This window comes from Schistocerca serialis, chromosome 7 (assembly GCF_023864345.2).
Source record: "Schistocerca serialis cubense isolate TAMUIC-IGC-003099 chromosome 7, iqSchSeri2.2, whole genome shotgun sequence".
NCBI classification, from domain to species: Eukaryota; Metazoa; Arthropoda; class Insecta; order Orthoptera; family Acrididae; genus Schistocerca; species Schistocerca serialis.
In genome coordinates, this window is record NC_064644.1 from 401,292,149 (window position 1) to 401,304,816 (window position 12,668).

Consider the following 12,668-nt stretch of genomic DNA (forward strand, 5'->3'; position numbering starts at 1 on the left):
GTGTGTCTGTGAAGTGTGCGCGGAAACATTGTACTGTGTTTTATGAAAGGCATACGTAATTGTATGGACAGTGATACCAAACTATCAGATTGTTAATTCTCTTTACCACTGCGGTATGTAATGCCATCGCCAGCGAACTTTAAGAGCAAATAAACCAGACTGTGAAAGTGCCGCTAACAATACTTTGTTGTGGTCGACACGAACAGTGCTTTTAAGCGAATGAACTTTGCTGGTATTGGTTTTGGGTGATGGAACTGTTGTCTATCATATTCTATCAAACCGTGAAAGTGAAGACTTTAATTAACTGTGCAACATAAATGACTTTTAGTGACGTTGTCGAAGTCTGAAATGCGAGAAGAGAGTGGACATTGTTTACGATGTGCTTCACACACAAGAACAATTCTAGGAAATGTGTATTTGTGGCTAAGACTATATGAATGTGACGAACTGTGTAATTATGGACGATAGCGTTACGGACAGTGGATAAAGTGTAAAAACGAGCAATGTCTACGTAATGTACTTTGAAACAGAGGACATGTCAACAACTGGCCTATACTGGCGTCTTGTGGTTTGTTGATCACCACGAGGTTAATGATACAACTGTGCCGGAACTTTATTTGCGTTTCGCCGGAGAAGATTAACAGCGGATCTGCCTGTATCCTATTCTCATCATCGTAACCCGCCGACATCGTGGTGCCCAACGCAACGCTTCGTATGCAACATAAGGTTAAGAGATTTCGCCGAACGCTATCCCTTGACCTAGAAACTTTCTTTCTCTATTAAAAGTATAAGAATTGCAAACTCTATTCAAATAAATTCTTTGTATAGTTTATGTTTGCTTTCTGCTAACGAAAAATAAAATTACAATCAGTGAATTAAAAGGTACCTGGTACAAATTGCTGAAACATCAATAAATATAAACTTCTTCCTCTCACTAGAACTAATTCTCCTTGCATGTCAAAATTATTGTAGCTATTTTATGTAGTTTTATTTATTGTTGTGAGTCTAGATATATGACAGTGACTAATAATAATATTTTGTAGCGAAATATGGCGTCGCGCGAAAATTACGGCGACCGCCATAATTGCTTGCGTTGTGACCAATAACGTAAAAGCTGCTATTCCCGTATTGGTGCATTTCCTGACGTGAGTGTGAATTATAAATGTCAGCTGTCAAATCACGTAGGGACTGTTTACCCAGTAATAAAAGTTTTTGATATTGTATTGCTACGAGTCGTAGTATTAAGAGACACTGATTATACTCAAAAGTAGGTAGATGTATGGTGAACCCCCCCCCCCCCCTAAGTGTTCATGCAATTATTAACAGTATTGTGTGTGATTCACGAAATTTTGTCACTTTTTCTAATTCCTGTCAGATATTGTCTTAGATGTCTTTGAAGTTTCAGAGAATATTTACACAATTTTGTCGGTTCAGGTTAATTTCAGAGCAGTTTCTCGTGAATATTAGAGTTTTCAGTTCATAAACAAAGTGGGATCGTGACCAACTGAGAAGTATAACAAAGAGTGTGGTTTTCCAACAAACTTTTGGATGACTTCACAGTTCAGATTTTGAAAAGTATTTCTCCTGTGGGCTGAGGTCATCACATATGGCGCCATGTTCTGACAGGACAGTGTTTTCGTAATGCTGTCTTTTCGAACCTGTCAATTTTAGGACCGATGTTTGAATTTTGGAAGAGTGAAAATTGTATTGTTTACTTTTGTGTAGGTTACCTTTAGTAGACAAAATGACAATCAAAGAAGGTGAGTGTGTAGCTAGTTTCAAGGTGTGGGAAAGTGAGCAAGAAAAAAATAAAGGAAAAGAGTTGGTTATGGAAAAGATAGATAAAGGATTAGACATTAAAGTGGAACCATGTGTCAGAAGAGAAGCAGATGAGAAGGGAGGAGTGGAAACTATGTTAGCATTGCTGTTGACGAAAATGGAAGGAATGAAAACAGAAGTGAGTGGAAAGCTAGAAGCTGTCAGCAAATCACAGAAAAAAATTAGTGAAGAAATAAAAAAGCTAGATGAAAAGTTTGAAAAACGCCTGAGGGGATTTAAACAGAAAATGGAAGATGGGTGAGAAAAGAAAATCTTGGGCTTTAAGTCAGAGGTTGATAAAGATTTTGGGAAGTTTAAAGATGACGTAAAAGAGACTTTTAAAGAGACTGAGTTTGAGTTAAATAAGAAGCAAGAGAAGTTAGAAAACATTATAAAGGAAAGTGTAGAATGCTTGGATAAAAACATTAAAACCCAAGCTACCAAATGTATGAAGGGGATGGATTAAAGTAAAGATTATTGCAGAGGAATGTTCCGTGAATATAGACAAAAGACTAAGGCAGAATTGGAAGGTATTAGACAGACCACTGCTAAGATTGAGATATGGTAGGGAGTTTAGAAAAGACAGTATGGGGTAAGCAGTTTACTGCATCACCAGTAATAGTGCAGATAAAGGATGGTAGTAGTTTCAATAATATAGTTTTTGATCCTAGTGGAGATGTACATCCTGTGTCCTTTGTGAATAGTTTGAGAAGTCAGTTTACTACAGATTGGACAGAAAAGGACAAACTAAGGTGGACAAGTGCTTGTTTAAAAGGGGAAGGTTTGGATTGGGGAGCTGATGCACCAGAGAAACATGAAACATTTGAGGATTTTGTGTCAGCGTTTTTGAAAGAATACTGGTTGAAAGAAAAACAAAGTGATTTCATAGAAGCTTTTAAGAAGGCCCCATGGTATGATAGGAGGAGTAGGGAGAATATGAGAGAATATTGTGAGAAATGGATAAGTAAACAAAACATTTGGACAGCCCATGGAGTGACAAGGATACTATAGAAGTATTGATAGGGAAGTTTCCTCCTAATAGAAGATGTGGGTAGATAGGAAATGTTAGTACTATCAAAGACTTTCTGAACAGAGTGAGGGATGTGGATAGGTGGCCAGTGGGCTGCTCATTTAATGAAAATAGACATGTGGATGGTCATTATGATAATCAGGATATAGTAGGGAGAATGAACCAAGTAAATGTTAGAGGTAGGGGAAGAGGCCAAGGCCGAGGAGGTTTTAGAGGAAATAGCCAAGGTTATCAGACAGTAGGGGAATCAAGAGAGGGAAATGGAACCCCGCTACAGTGAAGGCCAGTGCTGGGGTGGTTCAAAGGTTAGGGCTTGTTGAATTTTCAAATCACCATGGTAATGTAAGGGATACAGTGATGGGTAATAGTATTTATAATGATTATGGTGATAGGGTGTGTAGTCATCATGGTCTGGTGATCGAAGTAATTGGACCTGAAGTTAATGGTGAAGGTGGTAAGGAATTAGGGGGTTCATGTATGGAGAGATTTTCCCAGATCTATGAGGGAGTCAAAGAATATGAAAGGCAGCAAAAAGGGAGTGATAAATGAAAAGAAAATATTTCAAAATGCAAGTGGTAATAGTGAAAGGGAGAGTATGAGTAATGGTTGCAGTATGGGAGGAGAGAAAGAAAGAACTGAAAGGGGTGATTTCCATGCATGTGATGGTTTAAGGAAAGATGCTAAGCTAAGAGAACGGTCAATTTCTGAGGTCAATGGAGGGGTGATGAATGCACATGCCTTGAACCATAAAGGGAAAGTAAGTAATGAAGAAGATGTCAATGTTTTTATTATTCACAGAGATGTAGAAATAACAGCTGATGATGAGGAGGATGTAGGTGTTTGTGCTCTTCAGAAAGTTTAGAAGGGAAGGAAAGTTCAAGGTTGAATTGTAATGACTGAGCTCATAATGAAATTGAACAGGATTTGTTCAAATGGTTCAAATGGCTCTGAGAACTATGGGACTCAACTGCTGAGGTCATTAGTCTCCCTAGAACTTAGAACTAGTTAAACCTAACTAACCTAATGACATCACACACATCCATACCCGAGGCAGGATTCGAACCTGCGACCGTAGTGGTCTCGCGGTTCCAGACCGCAGGATTTGTTATGTGAAGAAAGTAGTGATGATGGTGATAGGATTAAGCAACCTTTTGTGAGAATTGGAATGTATGGTAGGGAAGAAAAAGCTCTTTTAGATACAGGTAGTGAAATTAGTGCTATTACTGAAAGTTTATTTAATAACATAAAGGATCATAATGAAGTGATGAATATACCAGTAGTAGGTTTGAAGATAGTGGGTGCTACAGGGAAATTAAGCAAGGTAATTGAACACCAAATAAGTCTGGAATTTGAGATTGGGGGCATAGGTTTAGTGCATAATTTTTTTGTAGTACCTGGGTTAACAGTGAATATTATATTGGGCATGGAATGGTTGACAGAATGCAAGGTGGAGATAAATTGTGGAGACAGTTTTGTTAATTTTGAGGGTGATGGGTCAGGGATCAGTGTGAAGTTTCATGAATTGGTGATAGATAAGGACCGACTGTTAGGGTATTTAAAAGTGAAAATGATGCTTGTAGTAACTAATTTGGGTGGTGTTCAGCTGAACTTGGAGTATAGGAGTGAGGAGGATAGAAGTGAACTTATGGACAAATTGAAGAACCAAGTGTCTAAAGTTGAAGGGTTAAATGAATGCCAGAAAGAAGAAGTGAGAGAAGTTTTGTGGGTGAATAGGGAAGTTTTTTCTGACAGGGCAGGAAGAATAAAGAATTATGAATGTAAGCTGGATATCGAACTACATGAACCTTTTTTGAAAAAACCTTATTCCATACCATTTGCACAGAGGGAGGTGGTAAATAAAGAAATTGAGAGGATGTTGAATTGTGGTGTTATAGAGCGAGGGAAGAGTGAATATAGTTCACCTCTGGTCATTGAGGGCAAGAAAGATGGTAGTGTGAAACTACTTATTGATGCCAGGATGTTAAACGAAGTGGTAAGGAGAGAAACTGATAGGCCAGATTGTATAGAGGGGATGTTACAGAGGTATCACAATGTAAACTACCTTAGTAGTCTTGATCTGACCTGCAGATACTGGCATGTGCCACTTGCTAAGGAATATAGGAATTATACAGCATTTTTGGTAAACAGGAAGTGTTATCAATACACTGATGTCCCATTCAGGCTGAATATTAGTGTGTGTGTTTTTATATGAGCCCTTGATCAATTATTAGGACCAGAGTTGAGTTCAAAACTGACAATATATGTGGAAGACCTATTAGTTGCCACTGAGTTATGGGAAGAACATTGTTGTTTATTAAATGAGTTGTTTCAAGCCTTAAGGAAAGGGGGCATGACACTGAGACTCAAAAAGTGTGAATTTTTTTGAAAAGAGATAAAGTTTTTGGGTAGGATTTTGTCAACTACCGGTATTAAGGTGGATCCAGACAAAATGAAAGCAATCAAAGAGTGTTCATCCCCAAGAAATAGAAAAGAGTTGAAATCATATTTGGGGATGTGTAATTTTTACTGCAATTTGGTGCCAGGGCATGCGTTTAATATCCCATGTCTGAAGAAGTTATTGAGTCCTAAAGATAACTATGGTTCGACAGAGTAGTGTCAGAAAGCCTTTAATGAACTTAAGGAAGCTTTGAAATAGGAAAAGATTATACACCATCCTGATCTTAGTAAACCATTCTGTTTTGGTACTGATTTGAGTGGGTACAGTATTGAAGTAGAATTGTTTCAAAATTTTGGGGATGAGGAAAATGAAGATCATAGGACCACAGCCTTTGCAAGTAGTTCATTGACCAGGTATGAGAGAAATTACACTGTGACTGAGTGTGAAGCATTGGCAATAGTTTGGGGATTTAAGAAGTTCAGAGATGACCTATGGGGGAATAAAACTATCATATATACTGATCACAGGGCCCTTATATTTTTCAAAAAGTTTCGGCTGGTACATAAACGGTTAACAAGATAGACTTTGTTCTTACAACAGTTTCCTTTTGAGATAAAGTATATTAAAGGTACACAGAACAAAGTAGTAGATGCTTTATCCAGGTTACCGTTGAGTGAAGGTAATGATACAGGGTATGATGTTGATGAAGAGCATGTAAAGTTGTTTTATATAAAAGGCGTTCAATGAGAGAAGAAAACTGAAGGTATTTGCAAAAACATGAGAAGGTATCAGAGTCAGGATGAAGTGTGGAGAATGGTGAAGCGTGAACTGGAAAGGGAAGATAGTAACAATAAGTTGCCAAAGTATTACAAAATTCATGATGGAGTGTTATTTAGACGAACTGATGAAAATTCAGAAGATTGTAAAGTATGTTAGCCCCGTGGATATATAGATGAGATGATAGACTATATTCATTTGAGTTTTGGACATGTAGGTGCTAAGAAGTGTGTACAGAAATTGAGGGAATGTGTATCTTTTGACAACATGGTAAAGAGAGTGAATAACCATATTAACATGTGACAAACGTCAAAGAGCCAAAGTTACTAACCAAATATGTAGGCTCCCTATGAAAAATACTAAACCAAATTATGTAATGGAACTGTTATCTGTGGATCTTTACGGTAAGTTACCAAAAACCAAGGGAGGTTTTGCATACATTTTTGTAGTGTTGGAGGTGTTTTCTAGATTTATAAAACTTTATCCGCTACATAGAGCTACTGGAAAAACTGTTTTGAGTAAATTGGAAGGTGATTATTTTGTGAAGTTTGGGAAACCTAAGGCCATATTATCCGACAATGGGTCACAGTTTGCATGTAAGATATGGAAAGAAGGCCTTACCAATCAAGGAGTTACAGTAATTTACACATCACCGTATCATCTGCAAGGGAATCCAGTAGAACGTTATATGAGGGAGATTGGCAGATTCTGCCATACTTATTGTAGCAATAACCACAGTTCATGGGGAGACACAATAGGAGACATTGAAGATGTAATGAATACTGTTGTTCATGAGGTAACTTGATTTACTCCTCAGGAGATTATGAAAGGTGAGAGACAAAAAAGTCTGGTGGAAGAAAAGTTACCTTTCCCTGCCAAGGAGGAATTGAGTTGGGGTGAAAAGAAGAAGAGGGTAAGAGAACTGGTAGAGAAGAAACTGCTGGAAAAAAAAGACATGATGATAAGGTGAAGGGTATTGATATAAGTATAGGAGATTTGGTTTTGGTCAAGACATATGAGAAGTCAAACGGGATGAATAGTGAGATTTCTAAATTTTTTAATGTATACAAAGGACCATTTGATGTGGCTGGTATACCCCACCTGAATGCATTCTATCCGATTTGTCCCAAGTCCAAGAAGAAATTTGCCCTTAAAAATGTGGTTGATTTAAAACCATATAAGGCAAGAACAACACACTAATACATTTGCCCACTTGCTGTTTTCAGAGGAAATAAATTTCAGTGTAGACATTGTAAGGATTTGATAAAGTTCTTTTTGAAACCAGATAGTTTTTTTTTGCGTGTTTGATGATGTGAAGTGTCAAGTAGTTATCATATTCAAGCAATTAGATGTGAGTTGTTATAGTAGACTGTGGCTGTACTTATGAATTCTTCCAAAGACACTCCAGAGTGTGTGACGATAAGTAGTATATACAATTGTCAAGAATCTAGCAAGATTAGACTGCAGCAGCATTGTATAGGTTTACTGTAATCATTTGTTCATTCTAGAAGTCTGTTTGTGCTGTAACTAACACCTGTCTTGGTTTTAGTCTCTACTATACGAAATATTCATTTGTTAATTTGATTTTCTTGCTTTATGTCAGCATTCTCAAAGAATTGTGTAAAATACTGTTTCATTGTTTATAAGTTTATTTGTACTGTTATATGATGTATCCAATTATTCACGTCAAATATTCTGAACAGAAGTTTGAATACATTAGGAAAATAAAAATACCCATGACATGACCTAGCTTTATGATGTTGGTTGTCTCACATAAGTCAATGACATTTTATCTTGAGAGGTTCCTGAGAAAATCTCATGATAAAATGGGGGCATATGTGAAAGCATTGCTAATTAGGCATAAAAAATTTTTTTCGTCATTTTCTTTAGATTTCTATTCTCTTTCTTTTGTTCATATGGCCATTTCTGATTGTGATTATGTAACATTCTACTGTGGTTTTTAAATGTAAAGATGTAATTGTGGTTATTTCGTTTGCCAATGAATAAATATGTTTTTGCTTTGTACCTGTGGTAAAGTTTGTAAAGTTCTCTTTTGGAATATTATTAATTGTGAAAATGCAGTCAATAACATTTATAAAGATTTATGTAATTGCGATAACGATATAACATCTATAGACAGGGGACAGCGATAGTGATATCGACAGTCGAAAGGTTGTTGTGTAGTAGAGCGGATGGTGGATGGTGTGTCTGTGAAGCGTGCGTGGAAACATTGTACTGTGTTTTATGAAAGGCATACGTAATTGTATGGACAGTGATACCGAACTATCAGATTGTTAGTTCTCTTTACCACTGCGGTATGTAATGCCATCGCCAGCGAACTTTAAGAGCAAATAAACCGGACTGTGAAAGTGCCGCTAACAATACGTTGTTGTTGCCGACACGAACAGTGCTTTTATGCGAATGAACTTTGCTGGTATTGGTTTTGGGTGATGGAACTGTTGTCTATCACATTCTTTCAAGCCGTGACAGTGAAGACTTTAATTAACTGTGCAATATAAATGACTTTTAGTGACGTTGTGGAAGTCTGAAATGCGAGAACAGAGTGGACATTGCTTACGGTGTGCTTCTCACACAAGAACAATTCTACGAACTGTGTATTTGTGGCTAAGACTATATGAATGTGACGAACTGTGTAATTATGGACGATAGCGTTACGGACAGTGCGTAAATTGTAAAAACGAGCGATGTCTACGTAATGTACTTTGAAACAGAGGACATGTCAACAACGGACGTATACTGGCGTCTTGTGGTTTGTTAATCACCACGGGGTTAATGATACAGCTGTGCCGGAACTTTATTTGCGTTTCGCCGGAGAAGATTAACCAGCGGAACTGCCTGTATCCTGCTCTCATCATCGTAAGCCGCCAACGTCGTGCTGCCCAACGCAACACTTCGTATGCAACAAAACATTAAGAGATTTCACCGAACGCTATCCTCTGACCTAGAAACTTTATTTCTCTATTAAAAGTATAAGAATTACAGACTCTATTCAAATAAATTCTTTGTTTAGTTTATGTTTGCTTTCTACTAACGAAAAATAAAATTACAATCAGTGAATTAAAAGGTGCCTGGTAGTAATTGTTGAAACACCAGTAAATATAAATTTCTTCCTCTCATTAGAACTAATTCTCCTTGCTTGTCAAAATTATTGTAGTTATTTTATGTAGTTTTATGTATTGTTATGAGACTGGATATATGACAGTGACTAATTAGAGTATTTTGTGGTGAAATATGGGGTCTCGCGAAAATTACGGCGACCGCCATAATTGCTTGCGTTGTGACCAATAACGTAAAAGCTGCTATCCCCTTATTGGTGCATTTCCTGACGTGAGTGTGAATTACAATTGTCAGCTGTCAAATCACGTAGGGACTGTTTACTCAGTAATAAAAGTTTTTGATATTGTGTTGCTACGAGTCGTAATATTAAGAGACACTGGTTATACTCAAAAGTGGGTAGATCAGTATTGTGTGTGATTCACGAAATTTTGTCACTTTTTCTAATTCCTTTCAGATATTGTCTTAGATGTCTTTGAAGTTTCAGAGAATATATACACAATTTTGTCGGTTCATATTAATTTCATAGCACTTTCTCGTGAATATTAGAGTTTTCAGTTCATAAACAAAGTGGGATCGTGACCAATTGAGAAGTATAACAAAGAGTGTGGTTGAGGTCATCACAACATGTGGTGTGGAAGAGAGTGAAGAGAGCCAGAACAAAAGCCTCAAAATGTCAGGAACAGATGAAGAAACGTATAGAGAAACTGTTGCAGTATGGAATTCGTCAGTGGGTACTGCTAACAAACTCTTTTACACGTAAAGATAAAAGAAAGCAGTTTTTGACACAGTTACGCAGTGCGTACCAAGTCACTCAAATGACTTCACTAATGAATCTTCAGTTACAACTTTGCCCGCCCCCGGTAGCTGAGTGGTCAGTGAGACAAGACTGTCAATGTTAAGGGCCCGGGTTCGATTTCCGGCTGGGTCGGACATTTTCTCTGGTCAGGGACTGGGTGTTGTGTTGTCCTAATCATCATCATTTCATACCCATCGACGTGCAAGTCACCGAAGTGGCGTCAAATCGAAAGACTTGCACCAGCCGAGCGGTCTACCCGACGGGAGGCCCTCGTCACACGATATTTATTTTTAGTTAGAACTTTTGCATCAAGCCCTTCAAAGAAGTCGTGGATATGACTAAATGTAATCACTACGTCAATGGAAGAACATTTCACAATCAACCCCCAAGTCGTTTTATCTCGCAGGTTAAACATCTCACCTGTTTTGCGAGAATCATAGAGTGTAGGGACACGTATGTGTCACATTCTTTCTTCGTTATACGACGCAATCCAGGCTGACTTCCGACAGCTCACTGGATCATACAGATATTCCTCGGTGAGTACAAACGACAACTGCTCAGTCACAAGCGTTTGAAATAGTTCTGTGATTTCTTTCACCTGAGAATATCATGCTATGTTCTTTCGAGAGGTGTTTGGATTGAGGGGCGAAGTGCAAGTCTGTAAGCAAAAACTCTACAGGTCTCGGAGAGGGGGTCGGGAGTGGTAGCTCACTGCAGCGCGGTTTGGCCGTGCGTTTCATCGGTGATACGCGTTTACAGGGCTTCAGTGTCTTTTTGGACCAACGTAGCAACGTAACCTTGCAATACATGCACTCGCGGAAAAAAAAGAAAAAAAAACATTCATGTGCTCTGTAATATATTGGACAGCATACATGTCAACACCGAAAGCCTGAATGTGCTCGTTAAGCGTAGTTCACTACAATCTCACCGATAACTCAGTTATTTCACGCTGCTACGTCGTTCGGATTGTAGTCATTCAGCCAAAATCCCATTTTATTTCCCGATATCTCGTCAGAAACAGTGGCTCATTGTGAGCTAAAGTTGCGGAATAAAGCAGTTACCATACAACACAGATTGTTGCTATGTTTAAAAGTAAAAACAAAAAAAAGAATAAAAGTATGTCGAAGAAAATTTGAAAGTAAAAGAATTGCCTTACATGATGAAAATATGTATCACATTACTAACTCTGAACAACTAAGACAAGTTTCTGCATAGAATAATGAGTGTGTCACTTAATGTTACTGAATATAGTTTTGAACATCAGGGGTATTTAAGTCAAATTTTCTCATTCGTTTCGAAGGAATTTTCAGATCGTGAACTCATTTCTGAAGAATGGTTAAAGTGGCCTTATGGAAGTTCAAATGGTATTTGTGCCTACTGTTTACTGAGTACATACTTCAGAGTTCGTAGTTTCTTTGCCGTGAAGGAGTGCATATAAAGAAATATCAGAGCTGGAATTCAGAGACAAATAATAATCATCCTAACTGAAATTCGGAAATTGGCAACACTTACCGTTCTTTTCTGGGCTAAAAATGTCCATTGTCAAAGAAGAAATAGAGCGAAAACAAATAACGTAAAACAGCCGGTTCCGTTTCAGTGTCACTGGAGAATATTCTCGTTGTGCAGAGAACAGCACCATGTTTTTGTAGAAGATAAAGACTGTGACATTTAAAACAAAACTTAATATTCACCTTAATACTACAGAATTAGAAATTCCTGACTTCATTCATGCCTTGGCCAACATGGGACTTCCAAGAAGTGCACTGCCAAACTCTGTCAAAAGCCCATGTCATTTCTCGGATTCTTGTCTCATTCAATGGATCACTGCAGTATGTTAATCCGGTGCGTATTTTCTAAGTGTAAGCCGTTATTGCACTAATCATGTCTTTACGCGTCCAAGTCCGATTTGTTGAGATTATTGAGTGTCTGTACCACCAGATTTCATTCAGTGGGTACGGTCACTGCTGGTAAGTGACATACATTCCGTCCTTTGTCGAAGTAACTTGTGATAAAGTTTGCTTATTTAATCTTGATAGATTACTCCTTCTTCCGCTGTTGCAGACTGAAAATACTGTGTCAATAGTTGTCAGTGCAGTACCCGCTATAGGGCATGTTTTTTGTTTTGAGATTTATGACGCTGCTATCGGGAATCTCTGCACCGGACATTAACTGCATAAATCTACGTTCACCTGCTGGCCACTCTCGTACCCCCAACTGTGCCTCTGGTGTGAGTATCGTGATCAAGACAACACCGACCACAACACGTTCGTTTCCGTGCAGAGTCGAGGTTCGCACATCATAGACCGTTACTATAGAATGAAATGCAGTCATCAAAAAATGTCCAAAAATGATCAGGTCCAATAGAATGAACAATCTACGCACGTAAACAGCTCATTGTGTACATGCACATTCAAACTGGCCCTGCCTCTGTATCCTCAAGAATACCTACATATTGTCTACACTGGGTTTGCATGTCTTTCGTAGCTCAGAGCCAGACTGAGTACAGTTTGTATAAAATGGCAACTGCAGGAAATTTTCTACAACAGACAGGACATTCTGACATTCTTGTCGGTTTATTCATAGCCTCACACAGAGATTACGTTGTATTCTTCACAATGAAATTTCGCTGAGCAGTGGAGTGTGCGCAGATTTAAGACTTCCCGGCAGATTGAAACTTTGTGTCGCAACGGGACAGGAATCTAGGACCTTTACAAAAGTTTCAAGTCCGATTCCAAGCCCAAAAACACTGTTTTAGTCTCCCAGGATGTTTC